This window comes from Pleurodeles waltl, chromosome 7 (genome assembly GCF_031143425.1).
Source record: "Pleurodeles waltl isolate 20211129_DDA chromosome 7, aPleWal1.hap1.20221129, whole genome shotgun sequence".
NCBI lineage: Eukaryota > Metazoa > Chordata > Amphibia > Caudata > Salamandridae > Pleurodeles > Pleurodeles waltl.
In genome coordinates this window covers 1,516,747,041-1,516,765,677 of record NC_090446.1, presented here as the reverse complement: position 1 = coordinate 1,516,765,677, position 18,637 = coordinate 1,516,747,041, and the positions used below count along the sequence as shown (strand labels likewise).

The following is an 18,637-nucleotide window of genomic DNA, read 5'->3' as shown; positions in this document are numbered from 1 at the left end:
TTAGAGCCCTAAGGCAAGGTGCATCATTTTTGATGTGAGAACATATCTGCAGGAGCAGTTATACCTCTGAAATGTCTAGTTCAATTACATTGCAAGTGAACAGGGAAGCCGTCTTATAAATCAATCAGTCATAGTTGTAGAGCGCAACTACTCACCCGTAAGGGTCTCAAAGCGCTGAGGGGGGGTCAGTCCTCTGTGCTTAGTCGAAGAGCCAGGTCTTAAGGCCCTTCCTGAATTCAGGCAACAATGGTGACTGCCTGAGGTGAAGGGGGAAGGTGTTCCAGCTCTTTACTGCGAGGTACGCACAGGATCTTCCTGCCGCCGAGGTCTTCCGCATGCGGGGTACGGTGTCTAGTGCCTGCTGAGCAGAGCAGAGAGGTCTGACGGGGGAGTAGAAGGTGATGCAGTACTTGAGGTAGGAGGGTGCCAGGTCGTGGAGCGCCTTGTATGCATGGACGAGGAGTTTGAAGGTGATCCTCTTCTCGATAGAGAGCCAGTGGAGGTCCCTAGGAGTCTGGTGATGTGTTTGCGGCGGGGGACATTCAGGATGAGTCTGGTGCAGGCGTTTTGGATCTGCTTCCGTTTTTTCAGGTTCTTCTGGGTGGTGCTGGTGTAGAGAGCATTGCCATAGTCGAGTCTGTTGGTGACCAAGACATGGGTTGCGGTTTTGCAGCAATTGTTTGGGATTCATTTGAAGATCTGTAAGGAAATGCCTCCTTGGCATGGTTACCCCCTGACTTTTTGCCTTTGCTGATGCTATGTTTTGAATTGAAAGTGTGCTGAGGCCTGCTAACCAGGCCCCAGCACCAGTGTTCTTTCCCTAACCTGTACTTTTGTATCCACAATTGGCACACCCTGGCATCCAGATAAGTCCCTTGTAACTGGTACCCCTGGTACCAAGGGCCCTAATGCCAGGGAAGGTCTCTAAGGGAAGCAGCATGTCTTATGCCACCCTAGAGACCCCTCACTCAGCACAGACACACAAAGGAAACAAAGAAAACAACAAGGAGGAGTCACTGGCCAGTCAGGACAGCCCCTAAGGTGTCCTGAGCTGAAGTGACTCTAACTTTTAGAAATCCTCCATCTTGCAGATGGAGGATTCCCCCAATAGGATTAGGGATGTGACCCCCTCCCCTTGGGAGGAGGCACAAAGAGGGTGTACTCACCCTCAGGGCTAGTAGCCATTGGCTACTAACCCCCCAGACCTAAACACGCCCTTAAATTTAGTATTTAAGGGCTCCCCTGAACCTAAGATTTAGATTCCTGCAACTTACAAGAAGAAGAGGACTGCTGAGCTGAAAAACCCCTGCAGAGGAAGAACAGAAGTCACCAACTGCCTTGGCCCCAGACTTACCGGCCTGTCTCCTGCCTTCCAAAAGAAACCTGCTCCAGCGACGCTTTCCAAGGGACCAGCGACCTCTGAATCCTCTGAGGACTGCCCTGCTTCCAAAAAGACAAGAAACTCCTGAGGACAGCGGCACTGCTCCAAAAGAACTGCAACTTTGTCACAGAGGAGCAGATTTAAAGACCCCTGCAAATCCCCGCAAGAAGCGTGAGACTTGCAACACTGCACCCGGCGACCCCGACTCGACTGGTGGAGAAACTACAACTCAGGGAGGACCCTCCTGCGACTCCGAGACCGTGAGTAACCAAAGTTGTCCCCCCTGAGCTCCCACAGCGACGCCTGCAGAGGGAATCCCGAGGCTCCCCCTGACCGCGACTGCCTGAAACTCCATTTCCCGACGGCTGGAAAAGACCCTGCACCCGCAGCCCCCAGCACCTAAAGGAACGGAACTCCTGTGCAGGAGTGACCCCCAGGAGGCCCTCTCCCTTGCCCAGGTGGTGGCTACCCCGAGGAGCCCCCCCTTGCCCGCCTGCATCGCTGAAGAGACCTCTTGGTCTCCCATTGAAAGCTACAGAAAACCTGACGCTTGTTTGCACACTGCACCCGGCCGCCCCCGCGCTGCTGAGGGGGTACTTTTTGTGTGGACTTGTGTCCCCCACGGTGCCCTACAAAAACCCCCTGGTCTGCCCTCCGAAGACGCGGGTACTTACCTGCTGGCAGACTGGAACCGGGGCACCCCCTTACCTCCATTGAAGCCTATGTGTTTTGGGCACCTCTTTGACCTCTGCACCTGACCGGCCCTGAGCTGCTGGTGTGGTGACTTTGGGGTTGCTCTGAACCCCCAACGGTGGGCTACCTTGGACCAAAAACTGAAACCTGTAAGTGACTTACTTACCTGTGAAATCTAACAAAACTTTACCTCCCCCAGGAACTGTGAAAATTGCACTGTGTCCACTTTTAAAACAGCTTATTGTGTTTTATGTAAAAAGTATACATGCTAAAGTAATGATTCAAAGTTCCTAGAGTACTTACCTGCAATACCTTTCAAATGAGATATTACATGTAAAATTTGAACCTGTGGTTCTTAAAATAAACTAAGAAAATATATTTTTCTATAACAAAACCTATTGGCTGGATTTGTCTCTGAGTGTGTGTTCCTCATTTATTGCCTGTGTGTATGTACAACAAATGCTTAACACTACTCCTTTGATAAGCCTACTGCTCGACCACACTACCACAAAATAGAGCATTAGTATTATCTCTTTTTGCCACTATCTTACCTCTAAGGGGAACCCTTGGACTCTGTGCATGCTATTCCTTACTTTGAAATAGCACATACAGAGCCAACTTCCTACATTGGTGGATCAGCGGTGGGGTACAAGACTTTGCATTTGCTGGACTACTCAGCCAATACCTGATCACACGACAAATTCCCAAAATTGTTATTAGAAATTGATTTTTGCAATTTGAAATTTTTCTAAATTCTTTAAAGTCCTGCTAGGGCCTTGTGTTAGTCCCTGTTAGCATTTCTTTTAGAGTTTAAAAGTTTGTAAAAGTTTGAATTAGAACCTAGAACTAGTTTTAGATTCTTAAAAAGTATTCCAACTTTTAGAAGCATAATGTCTAGCACAGATGTGAATGTGGTGGAACTCGACACCACACCTTACCTCCATCTCCAGATGAGAGAGCTAAGGTCACTCTGTAAACTAAAGAAAATAGCAATGGGCTCCAGACCTACCAAACTACAGCTCCAGGAGCTGTTGGCAGAGTATGAAAGAGCCAACCCCTCTGTGGATGGCAACACAGATGAAGATGATAGTGAACTGGAGGAAGATTCCCCCCTACCAGTCCTATCTAGGGAGGAGAGGGCTTCTCAAGCCCTGACTCCAAAAATAATAGTCAGAGATGCTGGCTCCCTCACAAAAGGGACCAGCACCTCTGAAATCACTGAGGATAACTCCAGTGAAGAGGACATCCAGTTAGCCAGGATGGCCAAAAGATTGGCTTTGGAAAGACAGATCCTAGCCATAGAAAGGGAAAGACAAGAGATGGGCCTAGGACCCATCAATGGTGGCAGCAACATAACTAGGGTCAGAGATTCTCCTGACATGTTGAAAATCCCCAAAGGGATTGTAACTAAATATGAAGATGGTGATGACATCACCAAATGGTTCACAGCTTTTGAGAGGGCTTGTGTAACCAGAAAAGTGAACAAATCTCACTGGGGTGCTCTCCTTTGGGAAATGTTCACAGGAAAGGGTAGGGACAGACTCCTCACACTCTCTGGAAAGGATGCAGAATCCTATGACCTCATGAAGGGAACCCCGATTGAGGGCTTTGGATTCTCCACTGAGGAGTATAGGATTAGATTCAGGGGGGCTCAAAAATCCTCGAGCCAGACCTGGGTTGACTTTGTAGACTACTCAGTAAAAACACTAGATGGTTGGATTCAAGGCAGTGGTGTAAGTAATTATGATGGGCTGTACAATTTATTTGTGAAAGAACACCTATTAAGTAATTGTTTCAATGATAAACTGCATCAGCATCTGGTAGACCTAGGACCAATTTCTCCCCAAGAATTGGGAAAGAAGGCGGACCATTGGGTCAAGACTAGGGTGTCCAAAACTTCCACAGGGGGTGACCAAAAAAAAGGGGTCACAAAACCTCCCCAGGGGAAGGGTGGTGAGACAGCCAAAAACAAAAATAGTAGAGAGTCTTCTACAGGCCCCCAAAAACCTGCACAGGAGGGTGGGCCCAGAGCCTCTTCACAAAACAATTCTGGGTACAAGGGTAAAAACTTTGATCCCAAAAAGGCCTGGTGTCGTAACTGTACTCAGTCTGGACACCAAACTGGAGACAAGGCCTGTCCCAAGAAAAATACCACTTCTAACTCCACTCCAGCTAACACTGGAATGGCTAGTCTCCAAGTGGGATCAACAGTGTGCCCAGAGCAAATCAGGTGTCACACTGAGGCTACATTAGTCTCTGAGGGTGGGGTGGATTTAGCCACACTGGCTGCCTGGCCCCCTAACATGCAAAAATACAGGCAGCAGCTCTTAATTAATGGGACAAGTGTAGAGGGCCTGAGGGATACAGGTGCCAGTGTCACTATGGTGACAGAGAAACTGGTTTCCCCTGGCCAATACCTGACTGGACAAACCTATCCAGTCACCAATGCTGACAATCAAACTAAAGTGCATCCCATGGCAATGGTAACTTTAGAGTGGGGAGGGGTCAATGGCCTGAAACAGGTGGTGGTCTCCTCGAATATCCCAGTAGACTGTTTGCTTGGAAATGACCTGGAGTCCTCAGCATGGGCTGAGGTAGAACTGAAAACCCATGCAGCCATGCTGGGTATCCCTGAACTGGTGTGTGTCAAGACAAGGGCACAGTGCATGGCACAGGGTGAAAAAGTAGAGCTGGAGTCTGGAAGAATGGCCCAGCCTACCAAGAGAAAAGGAAGGTCAGCTGGGAAACCAGCTGCAACACAACACCAAAAAGAGAACCTCTCTTCTCAGGAAGAAGTTCTGCCCTCTGAGGGAACTGAGCCTATGGAGCTGGAACCTTATCAGGTTGAGCTCTTGGGCCCAGGGGGACCCTCAAGGGAAGAGTTGTGTAAGGGACAAGAAACCTGTCCCTCTCTTGAAGGCCTTAGGCAGCAAGCTGCTGAAGAGTCCAAAGGCAAGAAAAATGGAACACATAGGGTCTATTGGGAAGATGGACTCCTGTACACTGAGGCAAGAGATCCCAAACCTGGTGCCACTAGAAGAGTGGTAGTGCCTCAGGGTTTCAGAGAGTTTATCCTGACCTTAGCCCATGATATTCCCCTTGCTGGGCATTTGGGACAAACCAAGACGTGGGAGAGGTTAGTCAACCACTTCTACTGGCCTAATATGTCCCAGAAGGTTAAGGAGTTTTGCCTCTCCTGTCCCACCTGTCAAGCCAGTGGTAAGACAGGTGGACACCCAAAGGCCCCCCTCATTCCACTTCCAGTGGTGGGGGTCCCCTTTGAAAGAGTGGGTGTGGACATAGTTGGTCCACTAGAACCTCCCACAGCCTCAGGGAACATGTACATCCTAGTAGTAGTGGATCATGCTACTAGGTATCCTGAAGCTATTCCCCTTAGGTCGACTACTGCCCCTGCAGTAGCCAAGGCCCTCATTGGTATCTTTACCAGAGTGGGTTTCCCTAAGGAGGTGGTTTCTGACAGAGGTACCAACTTCATGTCAGCTTACCTAAAACACATGTGGAATGAGTGTGGAGTGACTTATAAATTCACTACACCATATCATCCACAAACTAATGGCCTTGTTGAGAGATTCAACAAGACATTAAAGGGCATGATCATGGGGCTCCCAGAAAAACTCAAAAGGAGATGGGATGTCCTCTTGCCATGTCTGCTTTTCGCTTACAGAGAGGTGCCTCAGAAGGGAGCAGGGTTCTCACCCTTTGAACTTCTGTTTGGCCACCCTGTAAGGGGACCACTTGCTCTTGTTAAAGAAGGCTGGGAGAGACCTCTTCATGAGCCTAAACAAGACATAGTGGACTATGTACTTGGCCTTCGCTCAAGAATGGCAGAGTACATGGAAAAGGCAAGCAAAAACCTTGAGGCCAGCCAACAGCTCGAGAAGTTTTGGTATGACCAAAAGGCTGCCATGGTTGGGTTCCAACCAGGGCAGAAAGTTTGGGTTTTGGAGCCTGTGGCTCCCAGGGCACTTCAGGACAGATGGAGTGGCCCTTACCCAATCCTGGAAAAGAAGAGTCAGGTCACCTACCTGGTGGACCTAGGCACAAGCAGGAGCCCCAAGAGGGTGATCCATGTAAACCGCCTAAAACTCTTCCATGATAGGGCTGATGTAAATCTGTTGATGGTAACAGATGAGGACCAGGAAGCTGAGAGTGAACCTCTCCCTGATCTCCTCTCATCAAACCCTAAAGATGGCTCAGTAGATGGAGTGATCTACTCGGACACCTTCTCTGGCCAACAGCAATCTGATTGTAGGAAGGTCCTGCAACAGTTTGCTGAGCTCTTCTCCTTAACCCCTGGTCAGACACACCTGTGTACCCATGATGTGGACACAGGAGACAGCATGCCTGTCAAAAACAAAATTTTTAGACAGTCTGACCAAGTTAAGGAAAGCATCAAGGTGGAAGTCCACAAGATGCTGGAGTTGGGAGTAATTGAGCATTCTGACAACCCCTGGGCTAGCCCAGTGGTCTTAGTCCCCAAACCTCACACCAAAGATGGAAAGAGAGAGATGAGGTTTTGTGTGGACTACAGAGGTCTCAATTCTGTCACCAAGACAGATGCCCATCCCATACCTAGAGCTGATGAGCTAATAGACAAATTAGGGGCTGACAAATTCTTAAGTACCTTTGACTTAACAGCAGGGTACTGGCAAATCAAAATGGCCCCTGGAGCAAAAGAAAAGACAGCATTCTCCACACCTGATGGGCATTATCAGTACACTGTTATGCCCTTTGGTTTAAAGAATGCCCCTGCCACCTTCCAAAGGTTGGTGAATCAAGTCCTTGCTGGGTTGGAATCCTTTAGTGCAGCTTATCTTGATGATATTGCTGTCTTCAGCTCCACCTGGCAGGATCACCTGGTCCACCTGAAGAAGGTTTTGAAGGCTCTGCAATCTGCAGGCCTCTCTATCAAGGCATCCAAATGCCAGATAGGGCAGGGAACTGTGGTTTACTTGGGACGCCTTGTAGGTGGAGGCCAAGTTCAGCCACTCCAACCCAAGATCCAGACTATTCTGGACTGGGTAGCTCCAAAAACCCAGACTCAAGTCAGGGCATTCCTTGGCTTGACTGGGTACTATAGGAGGTTTGTGAAGGGATATGGATCCATTGTGACAGCCTTCACAGAACTCACCTCCAAGAAAATGCCCAAGAAAGTAAACTGGACCGTAGAGTGCCAACAGGCCTTTGACACCCTGAAACAAGCTATGTGCACAGCACCAGTTCTAAAAGCTCCAGAATACTCCAAGCAATTCATTGTGCAAACAGATGCCTCTGAACATGGGATAGGGGCAGTCTTGTCCCAAACAAATGATGATGGCCTTGACCAGCCTGTTGCTTTCATTAGCAGGAGGTTACTCCCCAGGGAGCAGCGTTGGAGTGCCATTGAGAGGGAGGCCTTTGCTGTGGTTTGGTCCCTGAAGAAGCTGAGACCATACCTCTTTGATACTCACTTTGTAGTTCAAACTGACCACAGACCTCTCAGATGGCTGATGCAAATGAAAGGTGAAAATCCAAAACTGTTGAGGTGGTCCATCTCCCTACAGGGAATGGACTTTATAGTGGAACACAGACCTGGGACTGCCCATGCCAATGCAGATGGCCTTTCCAGGTTCTTCCACTTAGAAAATGAAGACTCTCTTGGGAAAGGTTAGTCTCATCCTCTTTCGTTTGGGGGGTGGGGGGGTTGTTTAAGGAAATGCCTCCTTGGCATGGTTACCCCCTGACTTTTTGCCTTTGCTGATGCTATGTTTTGAATTGAAAGTGTGCTGAGGCCTGCTAACCAGGCCCCAGCACCAGTGTTCTTTCCCTAACCTGTACTTTTGTATCCACAATTGGCACACCCTGGCATCCAGATAAGTCCCTTGTAACTGGTACCCCTGGTACCAAGGGCCCTGATGCCAGGGAAGGTCTCTAAGGGCTACAGCATGTCTTATGCCACCCTAGAGACCCCTCACTCAGCACAGACACACTGCTTGTCAGCTTGTGTGTGCTAGTGAGAACAAAATGAGTAAGTCGACATGGCACTCCCCTAAGGGTGCCATGCCAGCCTCTCACTGCCTATGCAGTATAGGTAAGACACCCCTCTAGCAGGCCTTACAGCCCTAAGGCAGGGTGCACTATACCATAGGTGAGGGCACCAGTGCATGGGCACTGTGCCCCTACAGTGTCTAAGTCTAACCTTAGACATTGTAAGTGCAGAGTAGCCATAAGAGTATATGGTCTGGGAGTCTGTCAAACACAAACTCCACAGCACCATAATGGCTACACTGAAAACTGGGAAGTTTGGTATCAAACTTCTCAGCACAATAAATGCACACTGATGCCAGTGTACATTTTATTGTAAAATACACCCCAGAGGGCACCTTAGAGGTGCCCCCTGAAACTTAACCGACTATCTGTGTAGGCTGACTGGTTCCAGCAGCCTGCCACACTAGAGACATGTTGCTGGCCCCATGGGGAGAGTGCCTTTGTCACTCTGAGGCCAGTAACAAAGCCTGCACTGGGTGGAGATGCTAACACCTCCCCCAGGCAGGAGCTGTAACACCTGGCAGTGAGCCTCAAAGGCTCACCCCTTTGTCACAGCACCGCAGGACACACCAGCTAGTGGAGTTGCCCGCCCCCTCCGGCCACGGCCCCCACTTTTGGCGGCAAGGCCGGAGGAAACAAAGAAAACAACAAGGAGGAGTCACTGGCCAGTCAGGACAGCCCCTAAGGTGTCCTGAGCTGAAGTGACTCTAACTTTTAGAAATCCTCCATCTTGCAGATGGAGGATTCCCCCAATAGGATTAGGGATGTGACCCCCTCCCCTTGGGAGGAGGCACAAAGAGGGTGTACTCACCCTCGGGGCTAGTAGCCATTGGCTACTAACCCCCCAGACCTAAACACGCCCTTAAATTTTGTATTTAAGGGCTCCCCTGAACCTAAGATTTAGATTCCTGCAACTTACAAGAAGAAGAGGACTGCTGAGCTGAAAAACCCCTGCAGAGGAAGAACAGAAGACACCAACTGCCTTGGCCCCAGACTTACCGGCCTGTCTCCTGCCTTCCAAAAGAAACCTGCTCCAGCGACGCTTTCCAAGGGACCAGCGACCTCTGAATCCTCTGAGGACTGCCCTGCTTCCAAAAAGACAAGAAACTCCAGAGGACAGCGGCACTGCTCCAAAAGAACTGCAACTTTGTTACAGAGGAGCAGATTTAAAGACCCCTGCAAATCCCCGCAAGAAGCGTGAGACTTGCAACACTGCACCCGGCGACCCCGACTCGACTGGTGGAGAAACTACAACTCAGGGAGGACCCTCCGGCGACTCCGAGACCGTGAGTAACCAAAGTTGTCCCCCCTGAGCCTCCACAGCGACGCCTGCAGAGGGAATCCCGAGGCTCCCCCTGACCGCGACTGCCTGAAACTCCATTTCCCGACGGCTGGAAAAGACCCTGCACCCGCAGCCCCCAGCACCTAAAGGAACGGAACTCCTGTGCAGGAGTGACCCCCAGGAGGCCCTCTCCCTTGCCCAGGTGGTGGCTACCCCGAGGAGCCCCCCCCTTGCCCGCCTGCATCGCTGAAGAGACCTCTTGGTCTCCCATTGAAAGCTACACAAAACCTGACGCTTGTTTGCACACTGCACCCGGCCGCCCCCGCGCTGCTGAGGGGGTACTTTTTGTGTGGACTTGTGTCCCCCACGGTGCCCTACAAAAACCCCCTGGTCTGCCCTCCGAAGACGCGGGTACTTACCTGCTGGCAGACTGGAACCGGGGCACCCCCTTACCTCCATTGAAGCCTATGTGTTTTGGGCACCTCTTTGACCTCTGCACCTGACCGGCCCTGAGCTGCTGGTGTGGTGACTTTGGGGTTGCTCTGAACCCCCAACGGTGGGCTACCTTGGACCAAAAACTGAAACCTGTAAGTGACTTACTTACCTGTGAAATCTAACAAAACTTTACCTCCCCCAGGAACTGTGAAAATTGCACTGTGTCCACTTTTAAAACAGCTTATTGTGTTTTATGTAAAAAGTATACATGCTAAAGTAATGATTCAAAGTTCCTAGAGTACTTACCTGCAATACCTTTCAAATGAGATATTACATGTAAAATTTGAACCTGTGGTTCTTAAAATAAACTAAGAAAATATATTTTTCTATAACAAAACCTATTGGCTGGATTTGTCTCTGAGTGTGTGTTCCTCATTTATTGCCTGTGTGTATGTACAACAAATGCTTAACACTACTCCTTTGATAAGCCTACTGCTCGACCACACTACCACAAAATAGAGCATTAGTATTATCTCTTTTTGCCACTATCTTACCTCTAAGGGGAACCCTTGGACTCTGTGCATGCTATTCCTTACTTTGAAATAGCACATACAGAGCCAACTTCCTACAAGATCTTTCAGAGAAGTCGGAATGTCGGAAAACAGGAGGATGCGAGCGAGTTGACTTGGCGGTTCATGGTGAGCGATGAATCCAGGTTAAAGCTGAGGTTGCATGCGTGGTTTGTTGGGGCGGGAGGGGGGAAGGGAAGCAGGCAACCAGGAGTTGTCCTAGGCTGATGTGGAGGGTCCCAGGATGAGAATCTCGGTCTTGTCAGAGTTGAGCTTGAGGCAGCTGTCCACTTCCATCCTGTTGTGGAAATTCTTCTTGGCAGTTGTGGGGTTTTCGGTCAGTGAGATGATCAGCTTTGTGTCGTGGGCATAGGAGACAATGTTCAGCCCTTGGTTCCTGACGATGGATGCGAGCAGGGCCATGTAAATGTGGCTCAGGGAGGAGCCTTGTGGAACTCCGCAGCTCATCTCTGTAGGCTGTGACAGGTAAGGCGGGAGTCTGACTCTCTAAGTTCTGCTGGTCAGGAAGGAGCATATCCATTGTAGGGACTTTCCACGGAGGCCACCTGCGTGGAGTCTGGAGCAGAGGGTGTGATTTGAGACCATGTGAAAGGTGGCCGATAGATCCAGTAGAATGAGTGTTGCTGTTTGGCTGCCGCCGATGAGCGAGCGGATGTCATCTCCTGCGGCAAGGAGGGTGGTCTCTGTGCTGTGGTTAATCCTGAAGCAGGATTGACAGATGTCAAGGATGTTGTTGTCCTCAATTTTTTTTGCAGAGGTGTGTGTTTGATGGCATTTCTGATAACCTTGGCTGGGAAAGGCAGCAAAGAGATGGGGTGGTAGTTCTTGAGGTCCAGGGGGGTCAACCGTGGGTTTCTTCAGGAGCGGGTGGATCTCTGCGTGCTTCCAGGTAGCCATCTCCATGGAGCAGTTGAGAATGGCAAAGCTGGTGTGCGATAGAGGTAAGGTATGTACTGGGCACTGGTCATTACAAGTTACCCAGCTACATAATGGCTTCACTATGGTGTTTGAGGTGCCCCCTAATACCTACTACTCCTCTAGTGTGAAAGCTGACTGGTATCAACTAGCCTGCCACTGCAGACATGTTTCTGACTCCCTGGAGGTAAGAGCCTGCGATCTCAGAGGCCAGAAACAATGCCTGCTCTGGAGGAAGGTATTATCACCTTCTCCAGCAGGATGTCTAGTGAATCTGCATGCCGAGGCCAGGGACTTCAAAGACCCTGATGCCTTTCGTATGCGACCCCCAGCTACCCCCCAGGCCTAGGAGTTTCCACCCCCTGCCCAGAGGTCTACTCTGCACAAGGACACGCAATAAACTAGCTATGTAAGTAGGCTTGGTGCACTACCAGGCTAGTCCCACCCCTAAGGTGGGCAGCATGATGTGCTCCACAAAAGAAAAGTTCCACCATCATGTTCTTGGTGGAACTTGGAATTCTGGGACAGGGTTATACCCACTCCCTACAGGAAGTGGTCATATAGGGGGTGTACTGACCGCAGGGGTAAGTAGCCCTGTTGCTACTACCCTACACTCCCCTGAATGCCTGTAAATTAAGTCTTTAGTTGGCCCCCTGATGCCAGAAGAACAGATTTGTCTGACTGAAGAAAGAACGAGACAAAGAAGAGCCGTGGAAGCGAGAACTGTGGGCTGGTTGTGGACTTTGGCGCAAAACCCTGCCTGGTCACCTTTTCCTGTCCTGGCAGTCACGAAAACCTGACTTGTTGTGCATCCTCCAAAAACCCCAGAGAGCCTCAACCACTTCACAAAGCCTTCAGCATCACCCTTGAAATGGAGGAATCACTTCCCTGCAGGCACCAACTGCAGCGTCTGGTTCGCTGTATTGCTGATCACTGTGCTCACTGGCACAGCAGCCACCCTGGAGGAGGTTTCCTGACCCCCAGCGGGACCGACCCATCTCCCCACCAAGTGAGAATACCCCAGGTCCTACCAAAGCCGGCCTGCACCAATACCTTGCTGCAACCAACGCTTGTTTGAGTCCAGACCAGACTCCAGTGCCACAACCAGAAACCAGGCCTCGAAGGACATCACCATCACAGCACCGAGAGTGGACTAGCTGCCCTGTTTTGTCCCCTTCTTGCAGGTCAGCCCAAGGATTGTGGTGCCTTGATGCAGGCACACCTGCTGACCAAAACCTGCTGCATCCGAGCTCCACGACCCGAGTCCTTGACAACACACGGTGATCTCTTGCTCCCAGGACCCCCACCAACTGAGCCCCCTGTTGGGAGCTCCCGGACTTGTCCCCAAGTCTCCTTCTGCAAGTCCACGTGATCCCCCCCACCCCTGAGCCAACCATACAGGGCACAAGGCACCGACCCATCCATCACCTTTGCACCTTGACTGCCCTGGGCAGATAAAACTGAACTGCAGGTGTTTCTTGTGATCTCGTCTCCTTAGCACCCAACAACTTAAGGGGGACCCCTGAGAACCAACTGCAAAGACCCCTATGCAGTAAAGGTACTTCACCCTAAGGAAGTCTTTTTCCGTGTAGAAGCAGATTTGAGTGAATTGTTACTTACTTTCAAAAATTGATACAGTACAACAGTACTTACCTACTTTTGAAGTTTTTCTGTTGTCGAAACATTCTGTAAAAAAGAACTATATGTTCGATGGCATCTGTCGCTGTAGATACGCATGTTCTGCAATAGCTCGCCATCTGGTGTTGGGCCGGAGTGTTACAAGTTGTTTTTCTTCGAAGAAGTCTTTCGAGTCACGGGACCGAGTGACTCCTCCTTTTGTCTCCATTGCGCATGGGCGTCGACTCCATCTTCGATTGTTTTTTTTCCGCCATCGGGTTCGGACGTGTTCCTGTCGCTCCGAGTTTCAGAACGGAAAATTAGCTAATTTCGGAAGATTTTCGTCGGTATTGTTGCGTTCGGGATCGGCGTACTTAGATTCAACACCGCATCGAAGATCGAAGAGCTCCGGTGCCCTTCGGGGTAGTTTTTCGATCCTCCGTCGGGGCCTGGTCGGCCCGACCGCGTGCTGAAGAACGCCGATGGAACGGACCCCGTTTCGTTTCTGCCCCAAATGCCACAATAAATACCCCTACACAGACCAACACTTGGTCTGCAACCTGTGCCTGTCACCTGAGCACAGCGAAGACACCTGCGAGGCCTGTCGTGCGTTCCGGTCCCGAAAAACACTCCGAGACCGTCGAGCCAGAAGACTTCAGATGGCGTCCGCACCGACAGCCCAACGGGAGTTCGAGGAACAGGAAGAGGAAGGTACCTTCTCGATCCAAGACTCAGACTCCGAAGGATTCGACGATACACAAACCGTGAGTAAGACGTCGAAAACCACACAGAGAAACATTTACAAGGCCCAGGGGACGCCACTGCCACCAGGCCATGGCTCGACCCATAAATTCGGTGACCGACCGTCGGCACCGAAAAAGGCCCAAACAGTGCCGAGATCGTCCGACTCCGGTCGAGACACCGGCCCGCAGCCTTCTCGGGACCGAGAAAGTGCTGGAGACAAGCCTCGACACCGAGATGCCGGTGTGGACACGGCTCGACGCCGAGACAGCGGCACCGAAACAGATCGACGCCGAGAGGTTTCGGCCCCGAAAAGGAAAAAAGTCACCTCGGAGCCGAAAAAACACGCAGACAAAGTTTCGATGCCGAAACAAACTGCAAGCGACCCAGCTTCAGGCTCTTATACAGAAGAGCACTCGCTAACCTCCCAAATGCAGAAGCATAGGTTTGAGGAAGAGCTACAAGCAACTGATGTGGACCATACGCAAAAGCGTATCTTCATTCAGCAGGGGACAGGAAAAATAAGCACCCTTCCCCCCATTAGGAGAAAGAGGAGGTTGGAGTTCCAGACGGAACAAACACCACAACCAAAAGTGGTGAAAAGAGTTACACCACCACCCTCTCCTCCGCCCGTGATTGACGTTTTACCAGCACAAACTCCATCACACTCCCCAGCTCACACCACCATGAGCCAGGGTGACCAAGATCAGGACGCATGGGACCTATACGACGCCCCAGTGTCAGATAACAGCCCGGAGGCATACCCTACAAAGCCATCTCCACCAGAAGACAGCACCGCGTACTCTCAGGTGGTGGCTAGAGCAGCACAATTTCACAACGTAAGCCTCCACTCAGAACAGGTCGAGGATGATTTCTTGTTCAACACACTCTCCTCCACCCACAGCTCATACCAAAGCCTGCCTATGCTCCCTGGTATGCTCCGGCACGCAAAAGACATATTTAAGGAGCCGGTCAAAAGTAGGGCAATCACACCAAGGGTGGAAAAAAAGTATAAGCCGCCTCCTACGGACCCGGTTTTCATCACTACACAGCTGCCACCAGACTCTGTTGTTGTAGGAGCAGCTAGGAAAAGGGCCAACTCCCACACATCTGGAGATGCACCACCCCCAGATAAAGAAAGCCGCAAGTTCGATGCAGCTGGTAAGAGAGTCGCAGCACAAGCTGCAAACCAGTGGCGCATCGCGAACTCCCAGGCACTACTTGCGCGCTATGACAGAGCCCACTGGGACGAGATGCAACATCTCATTGAACATCTGCCCAAGGACTTACAAAATAGGGCAAAGCAAGTGGTCGAGGAAGGACAGACCATTTCCAACAACCAGATCCGCTCCTCCATGGACGCTGCAGATACAGCTGCACGGACAATTAATACATCTGTAACTATCAGAAGGCATGCATGGCTCCGAACGTCTGGATTTAAACCAGAGATTCAACAAGCAGTTCTCAATATGCCTTTTAATGAAAAAGAACTGTTCGGTCCAGAAGTGGACACAGCAATTGAGAAACTCAAAAAAGATACGGACACTGCCAAAGCCATGGGCGCACTCTACTCCCCGCAGAGCAGAGGGAATTACAGCACATTCCGTAAAACGCCCTTTCGAGGGGGGTTTCGAGGTCAAAGCACACAAGCCAGCACCTCACAAGCCACACCGTCCAGTTACCAGGGACAGTATAGAGGAGGTTTTCGGGGACAATATAGAGGAGGGCAATTCCCTAGAAATAGAGGAAGATTTCAAAGCCCCAAAGCCCCTACTACTAAACAGTGACTCACAGGTCACTCACCCCCTCCACACAACACCAGTGGGGGGAAGAATAGGCCATTATTACAAAGCATGGGAGGAAATCACTACAGACACTTGGGTTCTAGCAATTATCCAACATGGTTATTGCATAGAATTTCTACAATTCCCTCCAAACATACCACCAAAAGCACAAAATTTAACAACACACCATTCCAATCTCCTGGAGATAGAAGTGCAGGCACTATTGCAAAAGAATGCAATCGAATTAGTGCCAAACACACAAATAAACACAGGAGTTTACTCACTGTACTTTCTGATACCAAAGAAGGACAAAACACTGAGACCAATCCTAGACCTCAGAGTAGTGAACACTTTCATCAAATCAGACCACTTCCACATGGTCACACTACAAGAAGTATTGCCATTGCTAAAACTACACGACTACATGGCAACTTTAGACCTCAAGGATGCTTATTTCCATATACCAATACACCCATCGCACAGGAAATACCTAAGGTTTGTATTCAAAGGAATACATTACCAATTCAAGGTACTGCCTTTCGGATTAACAACCGCACCAAGAGTCTTTACCAAATGTCTAGCGGTAGTCGCTGCACACATAAGAAGGCAGCAAATACATGTGTTCCCATATTTGGACGACTGGCTAATCAAGGCCCATTCGTTCAAACAGTGCTCAAATCACACAAATCAGATCATACAAACCCTCTTCAAACTAGGGTTCACCGTCAATTTCACAAAATCCAAAATTCTGCCACGCAAGGTACAACAATACCTGGGAGCCATAATAGACACATCAAAAGGAGTAGCCACTCCAAGTCCACAAAGAATTCAAAATTTCAACACCATCATACAACGCATGTATCCAACACAAAAGATACAGGCAAAGTTGGTATTACAACTCCTAGGCATGATGTCATCATGCATAGCCATTGTCCCAAACGCAAGACTGCACATGAGGCCCTTACAACAATGCCTAGCATCACAGTGGTCTCAAGCACAGGGTCACCTTTTAGATCTGGTGTTAATAGACCGCCAAACTTACCTCTCGCTTCTGTGGTGGAACAACATAAATTTAAACAAGGGGCGGCCTTTCCAAGACCCAGTGCCACAATACGTAATAACAACAGATGCTTCCATGACAGGGTGGGGAGCACACCTCGATCAACACAGCATACAAGGACAATGGAACGTACATCAAACAAAACTGCATATCAATCACCTAGAACTTCTAGCAGTTTTTCAAGCACTAAAGGCTTTCCAACCAATAATAGTTCACAAATACATTCTCGTCAAAACAGACAACATGACAACAATGTATTATCTAAACAAGCAGGGGGGGACGCACTCCACGCAGTTAAGCCTGCTAGCACAAAAAATTTGGCATTGGGCAATTCACAACCAAATTCGCCTAATTGCACAGTTTATACCAGGGATACAAAATCAACTCGCAGACAATCTCTCTCGAGATCACCAACAGGTCCACGAATGGGAAATTCACCCCCAAATTCTAAACACTTATTTCAAACTCTGGGGAACACCTCAGATAGACTTGTTTGCGACAAGGGAGAACGCAAAATGCCAAAACTTCGCATCCAGATACCCACACAAACAATCCCAAGGCAATGCCCTATGGATGAACTGGTCAGGGATATTTGCTTACGCTTTTCCTCCTCTCCCTCTCCTTCCTTACCTGGTAAACAAACTCAGTCAAAGCAAACTCAAACTCATATTGATAGCACCAACTTGGGCAAGGCAACCCTGGTACACAACGCTGCTAGACCTATCAGTGGTACCCTGCATCAAATTGCCCAACAGGCCAGATCTGTTGACACAGCACAACCAAAAGATCAGACACCCAGATCCAGCATCGCTGAATCTAGCAATCTGGCTCCTGAAATCCTAGAATTCGGGCACTTACAACTTACCCAAGAATGTATGGAAGTCATAAAACAAGCAAGAAGGCCATCCACCAGGCACTGCTATGCAAGTAAATGGAAGAGGTTTGTTTGCTACTGCCATATTAATCAAATACAACCATTACACACAACTCCAGAACATGTAGTGGGTTACTTGCTTCACTTACAAAAATCTAACCTAGCTTTCTCTTCCATTAAGATTCACCTTGCAGCAATATCTGCATACCTGCAAACTACCTATTCAACTTCCCTATATAAAATACCAGTCATTAAAGCATTCATGGAGGGCCTTAGGAGAATTATACCACCAAGAACACTACCTGTTCCTTCATGGAACCTAAATGTTGTCCTAACTAGACTTATGGGTCCACCTTTTGAACCCATGCACTCCTGCGACATACAGTTCCTAACCTGGAAGGTGGCATTTCTCATCGCCATTACTTCCCTGAGAAGAGTAAGCGAGATTCAGGCGTTTACTATACAGGAACCTTTTATACAACTACACAAAAATAAAGTCGTCCTAAGGACCAATCCTAAATTTTTGCCAAAGGTTATTTCACCGTTCCATCTAAATCAAACAGTGGAACTTCCAGTGTTCTTTCCACAGCCAGATACCGTAGCTGAAAGGGCACTACATACATTAGATGTCAAAAGAGCACTAATGTATTACATTGACAGAACAAAAAACATCAGAAAGACTAAACAACTCTTTATTGCATTTCAAAAACCTCACGCAGGAAACCCAATTTCAAAACAAGGTATAGCCAGATGGATAGTTAAATGCATCCAAATCTGCTACCTTAAAGCTAAACGACAGCTGCCCATTACACCAAGGGCACACTCAACCAGAAAGAAAGGTGCTACCATGGCCTTTCTAGGAAACATCCCAATGCAAGAAATATGTAAGGCAGCCACATGGTCTACGCCTCACACATTCACCAAGCACTACTGTGTAGACGTGTTATCCGCACAACAAGCCACAGTAGGTCAAGCCGTATTAAGGACATTATTTCAGACTACTTCCACTCCTACAGGCTGATCCACCGCTTTTGGGGAAATAACTGCTTACTAGTCTATGCAGAACATGCGTATCTACAGCGACAGATGCCATCGAACTGAAAATGTCACTTACCCAGTGTACATCTGTTCGTGGCATCAGTCGCAGTAGATTCGCATGTGCCCACCCGCCTCCCCGGAAGCCTGTAGCAGTTTGGAAGTTACCTTCAATTATTTAT

At 49.2% G+C, this 18,637-nt stretch overlaps 1 protein-coding gene across 2 annotated transcripts in view; it reads left to right on the top strand.

Moving 5' to 3' along the window:
- XRCC1 (X-ray repair cross complementing 1) overlaps positions 1-18,637 on the top strand; it is a 215,217-nt gene that overhangs the window by 39,203 nt on the left and 157,377 nt on the right. The gene's annotated exons all lie outside the window — the stretch shown is intronic.